Here is a 12,100-nt window from a genome sequence, read left to right as displayed (position 1 = left end):
ACAGCTCAGGTATAAACATAAATATCCACGAGTCCATACTAATATAAACAAATCTCTTGTGCAGAAGAATTCCAAATAATTTATGTTGCTACTTCACCCTCAAGGAAGTGAAGCATTAACTCCCTGCTCTTTAAGTGTGGGCTGTGCCTAGTGATCTCCTTCCAAAGAGAACAGTGTGGAAAGCAGAAGGGAGAGAAACTTTAGAGAGGAGAAACCAGACAAGCACTCCCTCAGCCAGGTGATCAAGGGCAACATCACAGTAATAAGCCATGTGATTGTAAGTATCCTTGACATGATGTGATGTGGATGGCCCTTTACCCTGTCTTCCTCCTAGACCCCATAACTCTAGCCTGAGCACGCGAAAAACTTCAGAGTAAACCCAAATGAGGACTATTCTGCAAAACACTTTGTCAGTAACTCCTTAAAACTGTCATGGCCATCAACAGGAAGAAAAATCTGAGCAACTGTCACAGCCTAAGGAGACATGATGACTACAAGTAATGTGATATTCTGCAGGGGATCCTGAAACAGAAAAGGGACACTAAGTAGAAACTAAGGAAATCTGAATTAAGAATGGACTTTAGTTAATAATAATAATGCAACAATGTTGGTTCATTAATTGTGACAGTGCAAAGATAAGATATTAATAATGGGGAAGCTGGGTGTGGGGTACATGAGAACTTCCTATACTGTTTTCACAATTTTTCTGTAAACCTAAAACTATTCTAAAATGCAAAGCTTATTTTAAGAAATGTGATAGGAATGGGGTGTCAGCCATAGCAGATCTCTGTTACAGATGCTCAGGATGATCACTCAGCTCCGGCAGCAGTTTAGGTGGAAATAGAACCTATTTAACTCCCAAGGACTCTTACTTTGCCTTTGTTTCCTTAGAAATATCTGGAGTTCTCTAAATAAGTCTGTTTGCTGGACTTGAAGGGAACAAGGTTATTGTATCTAACTGGCCTTCCCCAAGTCCCACAGGGGTTTCATGGCAGTTAGATTCATTAACTTGGTATTTTCTAATCATTAACACTGATCAATAATCCACTGGGTCTGGTCCTTAAATCAATTGCCCCATTAATGAGAATGAAAGCACCATTTTATTATCAAGCCCTGGACCTTTTGCAGAAAAGGCTTTTGGGGTTTTGGGCTGCCCTTCTCTCTGCTGCATATCGGGTTAATTTAAACTCCCACTCATGTCCCCCAAGCCTCATGATTGTGACTTGGAACAAAATTAGCTGGAGGGAAAGATTTTTAGAAAAATGGGTTAGAGTCTTTCATTTAGGGTGACAGTGAGCCAACTAAGTGTTACTGAGGACCCACTAAGTACCCAGGTCTCTGCTCAAATGCCACCTCCTTGGAAAGACCCCTCCCCCACCCCCTTTTACCACCATATCTAAAACATCAATGCCCACATGTTCTGGGGCCACTGCTTTTGTTTTCTTCGGAGCATTCATCACTACTCGATATTATATTTAATATGCTTGTTTATTGTTGTTTTTTGTTTTGCCCCCCACTAAACTGAAAGTCCCATGAAGGGCTTGATCCTGAAGGTGACGGCCGTCCATGGAAAGGAATGGTGTGGTCAGACTTGCATTCTGGAAAGTTGACTCTGCCTGCAGTGCATGGACAGGATGGACGAAGGTGTAGACAAGATTAGAGGAAGGTGGAACAGAATTGGAGGAGAATGGAGACAGGATTAGAAGAGGATAGAGCTGGATTGGAGGAAGGTGTAGACAGGACTGGAGACAGGGCTAGTGAATGCACACGGGTCGCTGGGAGGCTGTTCCAGAATCTGGTGAGGCAGGCCGCTGATGGTGGTTCTTGGTTCTTGGAAGGTGGAAAGGACAGAGCATGTCACATGATGGGCTGTGGGTCAAGAGGGGAGCTTTCAAGGGTGACCCCTAGGTCTTTGCCTTGGGTTCCAGTCCCTGAGGCTGGGAGCACTGCAGAAGGACAGATATGAGACATTACCTGTGATCAGATGCTATCATATGTCCTAGGAAAGGGGCATTTGATGTGGAATCCAGAAGGTTCTCTTTCTGTTCTGCTACTCTGACAGTGTCCCCCCCCCCCCCCCCCCGCCCACTGTCTTCCATAACAGAAACCCTGGAGGCTGAGACTAGCATCCCCATGAGCTGGACAGGGAGAGAGGATATGTGGGAAGGAGGGGTGGGTGAGGTGGGAGACGAAGCCTCAGACCACCTCCCTCCCAGTTCTTAAAGAAATGTGAAATGTGCGTGACTTTAGTGGGACCCCTTAGGTTGGCGTGGTAGGAATGAACAAGTGGGTAGGCGTGCAATATATATTGTTACATTATATATACTATATTATTATGTTGAATTGCAAAGACATGAGAAGGGCTTGTCATTACGGAAACGAAATAAAAAACGTTAGACTCTGAACCCCAGCTGGCGCGGCCCTGTGATTTACTTCAAGCAGACAAATTAGTGCTTTGTATAAAAAACATTCTCCTTTAAATATTAAGGGGGAAACTTTTCCATTTTTTTTTTTTTAGCATGGCTTTTATTATATCTTGAGGGCAATGACTTCCAATTTCAAAGCAGAAATCAATGCGAAACATGATTGGATTTGGGAAACTTGGGTTTACCACCGACAGTTTTGGACCATGTCAGAAGTTTTGAAGGCTATAAATAGATCTCAATTCATACTAACATTTTGGGGATTCTAAAGGCAACGGGATGTCACCTTCCCATGAAGCTAACTTAGAATCCAGTGTCACTTCAAGTCTGTAATATTCTACGTTCTTTTGGTGCTAGTGACATATCGAGATAAACTTATTTCTTTGTCCTTTCTCCACACTCCTCCCATTTCAGCAAGTCAAGGTGAGGATTACGTGGATGAGTGTGCCATAAGAAATAGGCCAGAGGGGGCAAGAAATAGTAGGTCTACAATCATTCTAATCTTGGAAGCCCAAAGGGGCCAGGAAAAAGTCTAGGGTGCTGTTAGCAGATGAACAGCAGGGTCTTCACGAAATAGAAGTCATTCCAGTAGTAAAAGCTCGGCTCTCAGGGTTAAAGTTCTGGAAGTACGTGAAAACAGGACAAAAAGGCCGATGGTCTGGTTCAAGGCCTGGTGTAAGACAAAATGTGGAACATTCCATGTGCTGTGTGTGTCAGTTCTTTCCTACCCTTCACACACTCTGGAATATGCAAGAAATTTTCAGACTTGCAGGATGCTGGGTGGGCCTTCAGGAAGGCACTCTCTAGAGAAACAAGGAGAAAGGAAGAAGAGAATTCTCCACCAAGTGTCAACAGTGCTTTTCACTGGGTGGCATCGGACTTGCTTTGCCTTCCTGCCAGGCCTCTGTGCTTTCCAGGTTCTCCATAATGAACACATATTGCCTTCAGAATAAAATCCCAGGTTCCTGCACTCCCTACTGTGTTTTCCCTACATCCTGCCACATCTTTGTCATGAGTCCCCTTGCAATATACTTATTTGAGGGTCCATCTGTTTTGTTGGGATCCTGACATACATTTGCTCTATGCATTAAGCCATTGTAATCGTGAAGAGAGTAAAGCAAATCAATGCCACGAAATTCTATGAGAGGGTGTTGCTTGCCAAAGGCTCTATGGGTCCCCACCTGCCTTCTTTTGGTTACTAAAAAAAAAAAAAAAAAAAAAGTGAAAGGGGGAAGACTGGCTTGTCTTCGAGAAATGTTAAGGGCATGTGGACAAGAAATAGAACTTTGAAGTATACAGAATGGAAAAGAGGAGAGAAAAAGAACAACCTTCTGATCATGTACCCCAGTGTTCTTATTCCTGGGCCTGTGCACTATAGGCCCCGTGCTTCTGGAAACATTGGCTTAGGTGGTTGCTCATGCTCTGTTTGCTGTGGGATTGCACAAATTTCTAGGCTCCCAAGGCCAGAGAAAAAACTAAGAACTGTTCTGTGTTCAGACCCACTGTGGAAGACATGGTTGTACTGGAAATTTGGGACTGATGCAGTCTTTAGAGTGACCTGTCTCAAATGCAAATCTGACTGTGTCACTTGGCTCCCTTTGTTTCTTCCTCCATTCACTTCCTCAGTAAATTCATCCCATGTGTCTGCCGAGGCCTGGGCACTGTGCTAGAATCTGGCTTCGGTGGGACGCAAGACAGACTTCTTCCTGGCTCCTCCTATAAAGAAGGTCTTTATACTTGCAGGAGGTCCTCTAGGATCAGCCACTCTCCCTCTGCTTTTAAAATGCATCTCCTGCCATTTCTAAGAAAAGTGATTGCTGGTATGATACCCATACTCTTTTGCTTCAATAGACTCCTCCATGGTATATCTCCGTGTGTGTGTGTGTGTGTGTGTGTGTGTGTGTGTGTGTGTATCCGTGCTTTTGCTTGTCCTGATCCCTCTGCCAGCAATGCCATTCCTTTAGGCCCAGCTCAGGTGTTATTTCCATAAAGCGATGGCCTTCTTAGAGTCCTCTTCAACAGCCCCCTATGAGGACTCCTAGCCCAGTGGTCACTGCATCCAGGGCCTCGTCCGTTTCCTTCCCGAGGTATGAACCCTTTGAGGCCAGGGTCTGGGTATCCATTCACTTCTCAATCTGTCTAGGATCCGGCATGGAGTCTGGCCGCCACTTGGCATGTAGTAAAGGTCTGCTGAATGACTCAGTGACTGAGAAGAGATCCAGAGGGGCTGCCCGGCCTGGAGCTAACACCATCTGATGGCCAGTGAGCGGTCCGCAGGTATGTACATGCCCTCCTGGAGTGCTTGCTTTGCATGAGCACTGAGGTCTCTCTACGTTTTGAATGCTGCTCTACCACCAGCGGACAGGATCGTAGGTGATGGGTTAGGTCGCTTCTGCAGAGCTGAGGAAGCATGAGGGGCAAGCTGGCTGCCTTGGGGAAGTGGCTCATCTCAGGGGGGTCAAGGGCATTTGGCATGGAGCCACACAGCTGGGGGACCCGTAGAGATCTACGACTTGAACCCCCTACCATCCGTATGGAAAACTGTGGCCTGGCCAAGGAGTGGGGCGGTCCTAACGAGTGGGTGGCAGAGCCCGGACTTCAATCCAGGCCTCTCACCTTCTACCCTCACCTCCATTTTGTAGGACTCAGGGGCACTGTCCTTGGGAACTCTACTCTCACTTGAGCCTAATAAAATAAAAATATGGTTTGGGGGTCCTTTGGGAGAGACAGCCAAGGCTTTTTTCAGGTGTGAGTGTACCTGTGTATGTGGACTAGCCGAGGGCTTGACCTGGAACGTGTCCGTCATGTGAAGACAGGGGTGTGGGTGAGCGTGTGTGTGGGCTACAGTGTGAGCGAGTACACATGTGCCACATGAGCCACCCTCGATGGGTCCCTCCTCTTGTGGGTTTTTAAGAGGACAGAAAGAGGCATCCTGAAGTTGTCATTATGAGGATGCTCCCTAAGTCCTGCTTGAACCTGACGGGTTACACAGCCTAGGAGAAGGAAGACAGTATGTTTGAGATAGTAACCCCGCTGCATAGTCTCCTTGGCCCCTGCAGACCCACTCTCCTGCCCCTGGATGGCCCCAGAGGCTGGAGATCTGTGCCTTGCAGAGTGAGGCAGGTGCACAGAGGGTCAGTGCCAGGCCTGCTCTGCACTCACTCTTCCCCTCTCCCCTGCCCCCACCCACACCAGCCCTTTGGGGCCCCAAAGCCTTTCCAGGGCCATTGTTCCAACCACCCCCAAGCTTTCTCCCAAATATAGATCTTTTCTAATTTCCTGCCCTGAGAGCCATTGGTCAATGAGCAGGATGACTGATTGGTCTGAGAGGGACTAGCTTCCAGAATAGAATTTTCCCCCACAGCAGGAACATGGTAATTAAACTTTGTCTTAGTTGAGAGCACAAAATTTCCCCAAGCAGAACGTCAATTCTCAGAGCACAACACAAATCAGAAGCGGAGTGGAAATAGGATCGGGATCCCAGCCATGGAATGTGCCTGTTCTTACCATGCTGAAAGCCAAGTTTGCTCCCACTCTGACACACCAAGGCGGGGAGGGGTGGGCAAAGGTAGTGTGGACCGTCCTGACCCCGGGAGGTCAGCTCTGTAGATCTCTCTATAGTCCTAATGGCCACCCCCACATCCAGGACCTGTCTTAGTGAAGGTGGGCACAGTGCTTGGGGTTGGCCTATGTGGGTGAAGTCACTTTAGACTCTGATTTTGGCTAGATGCATGCCAATGAAACCAGGTGGAGGTAAAATCTTTTTGAAAACTGAGGGAGGGGGGAGAGAAGGGAGGAGGGAGGGAGGGAGACACAGGAAGAGAAGTGAAATGGAGGAGGAGAAGAAATTCAGTCTTGCCATCTGAAGCAAAGCCCTGCAGTGAATCGTGACCTCTCCTGGCCTTGGTTCCCCAGTGGTGTCTGTCCTAGAGAGCATCGCACTGGGCTGAGTGCGACCTGCATATTAACAGTCACACATCAAACAGGGAGTTTTCATACAACATGGCCCCAGGTATGCACAACTTTTTCATCTAATGCACAGCCAAGGGAAGAGAAATTTATCCTGATGTTAGAGGAAAAAATAGGTTTTGTTGGAGGTATTCTAAATTAGTATATTTTCACATATTATATTTTAAGGATGACTTAGGGAATTTCGAGGGTAATTTTGACTACATCCAATTGTTATCTTTTGTGCTAACTCCAGAGTTACTGAAATCATTATTTTACAACCTTTATCCAGTTAACGTACCAATCCTTATTTTTATAAGTTGTAGTGATGCAAACTTGATCCTAGCTCATTTTTGAATTGATCCAAATTTCAGATTAGCATCCAAAATGGTTTTATAATACACATTATAACTAGAGTTCAGAACCAGATAGTGTTAATATCATTTTACTATATTCCAAAAATCCATAAAAAATTTGTTTGTACCATTAACCAGATAATGTTAATGCAAGTCATGTACCTAAATGTGAAACCGCCGGCACCAAGAATACTCTGGAAGTGAGTTAACATTGTAATTTTCACCAACAAATGTCTAACCTAATTTAGCCACAGGTAGACTTGAGCTGTATCCAGATGCTTGATATACAGGTAAATCATGGATAATATCCACACAGGAAAGAGTAATGAGCAAATTCAATTGTAGCTAGAATGAACACTTTGTTTTAAATATGTTTTACTCTCATTAAATGCATTAATATTCATGAGTAAATAATCATATATATGAATTTCCTTTGGTAATTACCCAGATTCAGCCAATCCTCCCTCTTTTTAAATGGTACTCAGCATCCAAGGACAGCACGATTTTATTGTGACTAGAGAAGTATACACAATTTTATGAATTTATTACCTATTTGTGGACATGACTTGAATGTGAGTTCATTCAAGCTTTCAGTGGCGATTTAGCTTTTGGGGCATCCCCACAGCACTGAGGAACGGAGTCTGGCCCTGATGGGCACTTGGCAGCATCTGACAAATGGGAAAAAACAGGCTAATGGCATAAATACTTTGTGGCTGAAAAGCATAGAGAAAGGCAGTTCCCAGTGGCTGCAGGGACCAAGGCTGCCTTGTGGCGGGCGGTTGGGGGGTTGGGGGGTGTTGGGGGGCGGGTGGGACAGAGCTCAAGCCCAGAGAAGGGGAACTCTGGCGATTGGCAAAATGATATGCAGAGGATGCAGGAAAGCAATAAGGACCCTGTGACTCTGGAAGATGGGTTACTGGGGGAGGGACCACATGGGGGCTGCTCAGACCAACACTCTCTTTCCTGGGAAATGTTCTCCCCCAGTTCAAATGTATTTAGTGAAAATGGCAATACTCCTACAATATGAGCTGGCTCCCGCGGGCCTCTAGCTGCTTGATGGGCAGGACCTGCCAGTCTTCTTCAGGGAATGTGGGAGCTGACAGAAGGCTATCAGGTCACTCTCTGGGAAGCCAAGGCTTTGCCACAAAAGGGCAGGAAGCAGAGATGAGAGAGAGCGAGAGTGAGAGCAAGTGGGGGTGGAGAGAGGGGAGCATGCTGCTGGGGGCCCCTGAGCACACCAGGCCCAGGTCCTACCCCACCCCCAGGCCCAATTGTCACCCCTGTCAGCATGCCTCTGAGAGGCCCTCCCTTTGGCCCGAGATAAAAAGGAGCTGGTTTCTGGGACTTGGCACCAAATTAGAGATTTTCGTGTGCATCTGTAGCATGAGTCTGGATTGGGCAGAGAGGGCCCCACAAGTTAGGGCACAAAACCCCGTCTCCACCCTAAAGGTGGTCTCACAGATTCATATTTTATGACCACGAGGCAGAGTGAGGAAGAGGAGGCCAGGGAGGAGAAGCATGCCTGACACCGCTTCCTGCTCTCTGCCAAGGTCATCAAGCTGATCGCATCTGGGCAGCAACAACCCTCCTCCCACTCCCCATGGGCACACAAGATGCAGAATTCTGGGTCCAGAAAACTCTGCCAGATGCCATTCCCCTTGGCCAGTACTGAAAAAAAAAGCGCTCCAGAGCTAGGTCATCTTTCCTCCTCCGCCAGTTCTTCTGTCTGTCTCCTGGTCCCGCCTGCCTGGGACCACAGCCCCTGACACCCAGCAGTCTCCCTCCCCTCTCTTCCCCCTGCCTGAGGGAACGGGGCGCTGCACACCCTCACCCCTTCACCCCGGCCTGGTGTGTTTCCTGTCACCCCAAAACAAGCATGGGAGTAATGAAAGAACGAAAATCTGGGCATGTTAACGTCCAGAACAAACATTAATGGCTGTAAGCTTCTGGAAGGCAGGCACTGTGCCTTAGTGTTTCAGGTTTTTTTATGGAGTGGGGAGGGGGAAATGCACTGTGGTGTCAGGAAAGGCACTTGGTCTTTGTGCTTTGTTAATCACCCTGACCTCCAGCTTCCCCATCTGTAAAATGGGAGAGCAGTGAACCACTTTCCACAGGGATGGTTTAATAATAAAAAAAAGAGATGATGCATAAAGGCCCCAGCATGTGCCTGGCATGTTGTAGGTATATAAACAAATGGTAGTCCCCCCTGCCCCACCAGGTCCCCTTGAGAGTCTGACATCTAATGTCACTCAGACAAACACAGGTAAAAACCCGAAGCCTTCTACAATCCAGCCCTTTGCTTCTTATCCTAGGAGGGCCATGCCCTCTTTTCTCGGTATCTGGCTCCCTCAGAGGAGACCCAGTAACTTCCGGCCTTCTCTTCGTGGCCCCCCACCTCCGGCTCCCTTCCCACCCCCCACACCTACCTGGCAGTAGGTAAGGCAGCTGGATCCTGCTCTTTGTCTCCCACGCTCTCTCTTCCTCCCCCACAGCCAGGCAGTTCCCCCATCGTTCACCCAGACAGCCACAAACGCCTATTTATTTGCCGACTAACTTCCTGGTGGTTTAATATCCCCTTGAATTACTGTACAATCTCTTTCAAGTTATATTTGATTATTTTTCACATTTAAAAACATGAACACAATTACCCAATAATGGCACGTGCTGTTCCAGTCAGAAATAAAATAGTACTGCAATACTATCTATGCATCTTAGACAAGTAGTCAGTCCCTGGAAATTATGTCTCCAGCATGAGCGAGATCTGCAGTGATAGGTAGCATATAAATGCATATAAGACAATAAATAGTTACAAAGGGAAAGGATGCTGAATAATTAATCCACCCGCCTCTCCAGGAACATTCTTTATAAATCTATCCCAGGCATTCATTTGTTTTTGTTTTTGTTGTTGTTGTTTCATTCTTTCTTTCTTTTTTTTTTTTTTTTTTTTTTTTTACAGAAGCAGATATTTAAAAGTTAAGGATAAGTAATGTCCAGGAAAGAGACACATAAGAAAAAAATCAGTGGGAGGGAGAGAAGATTATAGATGGTGAGGGTTCCAAGACTGCTGAAACATCGAATGGATGGCATTTGTTAAGGAGACGGACGAGGTGCGGACAGAATGGAGTATCCCATGGGGAGACAGGATTGGCCCGGGGTCAGAGCTAAGCATTAGATATTCATGCTGTGGACTTCTTACCTGGGCCCAAGCCTTTGTGTCATTGGAGAAGGAAAAAGCCAGAGGGACACATTTAGAAAGTTCTAGAACTCTCTGCCCCTCCCTGGGTCCAATCCAAACTTGGCTTTGATTTGCATCCTCCACTGAGGGGCACTTACTGCCTATCAAGGTGACTTACCTTATCTCTGGAGGTCCTGACTGTTAGAAAGTTCATGCCCTGGCATCCAGAGTGGTTTTGCCTGAGACCCACCTTTCTCCAGCTGTCCCCCCAAGAGCCAAGAAGAGCCCACGCCCTCTGCCCTCCAGATATATTACCAGAGATCAAGTCCCATCACCCTTTCTCCTGGCTTCTGGATCTAAAATTCCACTGACTGGAGATGCCCTTGGGTTCCCAAGCTCCCTTTTAAAATGTACTCCTTGTAATGGTAATTCATACCTTAGGGGAAAATAGTTGTTATTCTCTTTGCAATTTCAGATCTACATTCTTTATCAGTTATATGCTTTGCAAATATTTTCTCTCACCCTGTGGCTTGCTTTTTCCTTTTCTTAACAATGTCTCTTAGAGCAGAAGTTATAAATTTTAATGAAATCCAATTTGCTAATAGAATGATGATAGAATGGAAAATGGTACAACCACTTTGGAAAGTCCTAAGCTGGCAATTTCTTAAGAAGTTACCCATTCACCTATCATATGATCAATAATTCCACTCCTAGGTATTTACCAAGAAAAATGAAAGCACATGTCCATATAAAGATTCGTATGTGAATATCACTGTAGCTTCATTTGTAATAACCCTAAATTGGAAACAACCCAAATGTCCATCCATAGATGAACAGACAGACAAACTGTGGCATATCCACACAATGGAATACTATGATTCTACCTAGCAATGAAAAGGAATGAAGGAACACATATACACAGCAATATGAATGAATCTCAGAATAATCATGCTGGGTGAAAGAAGCCAGTTAAGGAAGAATACATACTGTACGATTCCATTTATACATAACTCTAAGAAATGCAAACTACTCTATAGTGACAGGAAGTGGATCCGTGTTTGCCTTGAGGTGGGGGACGGCAGGATGGGCATGATGGAAGAAGGGGACAAAAAGGGGCACAAAAAGGAAGCTCTTGGGCATGATATAGCTGTATTCATATTTTGATTGTGGTGGTTTCATAAGTGTAGCCATATATCAAAACAAATAACACTTTATTCTTTAAACATATACAGTTTCTTGTGTTTCAACTATTCCGCCATATATCTGTTCTTTAAAAAATAGATTTGAATCTTTACATTAAATGATATCCAATTTATAACCCTTAGCCATGCTTCTTAACATTCCCTTCTCTCTCCTCTTTGATTTTCTTCCTTCTCCCAACTGCTTAGGACTCTCACTCTGTAAAGCACAGAAAGCTCTCCAGGGCATGAATCCTCTGCGACTCTTCTGGCTCTTTCCCTTACTCACCTCTAGCTCCTCTTATTACAATCAATTGTGCCTCTATGGCTTCTTTTCAGTATTCTTTCCTTTTCAGTATTCTTTCCTTCCCCGGATTCTTCATGACAAAGGCAGGATAAGGGATTGCTTCAGCTTCCTCCCGCCTCTCTCCCCATTTCCCTGGTTGCATTAAACAAGCCTGGGTACCTGCCTCCTTAGGACAGGATTCTACTGGAATGGAGGCATTGGGTGGAGAACAGGGCAGGGCTCCTACAAACCTAAAAAGTACCTTTGTGTAAATTAGAAAATGATGCTCCCTCTGGGTGGATAATTTAAAAAAAATGCCTTCCACTGGGCAGAGCCAGACTTGCAAGCACCTGGTTTGGGGAACAGATGGCATTACTGGGCGAAGTAAAAGGTTTCCCCTTTCTCTGAGAGACATAGCCTGCACCAGGGCGCATGGCTTAGGGAGCAGAGCAAGGCTGGATTTCAGCTCCCACTCACCCTCTCAAGACCTTTTGTTTGGTGCACAAACTAAGCCACAGACAATGGCAGCCCTGGATGAGAAGAGGCTTTCATAGCAGGCAAAGCCAAATATACTTAACAGGAGGGGAAATCGAAAATACCACTTGATAATAAATCTCGTCCCTATGTGTATTTGTATTTGTATTTTGCATAAAACGAATGTATCCACTCAACTACTGAGGAACACATAAATGGCATCCAGTTTTTGGTGTTGTAAATGACGCTGTAACATGTAC

At 45.7% G+C, this 12,100-nt stretch overlaps 1 protein-coding gene across 3 annotated transcripts in view; it reads right to left on the bottom strand.

The window, feature by feature from the left end:
- Positions 1 to 12,100, bottom strand: part of KCNIP1 (potassium voltage-gated channel interacting protein 1) — a 204,647-nt gene that overhangs the window by 60,274 nt on the left and 132,273 nt on the right. The window lies entirely within an intron of this gene.

This window comes from Phoca vitulina, unplaced genomic scaffold (assembly GCF_004348235.1).
Source record: "Phoca vitulina isolate PV1807 unplaced genomic scaffold, GSC_HSeal_1.0 scaffold6, whole genome shotgun sequence".
NCBI lineage: Eukaryota > Metazoa > Chordata > Mammalia > Carnivora > Phocidae > Phoca > Phoca vitulina.
The sequence above is the reverse complement of the archived record's forward strand: the minus strand, read 5'-3'. Positions and strand labels throughout refer to the sequence as shown.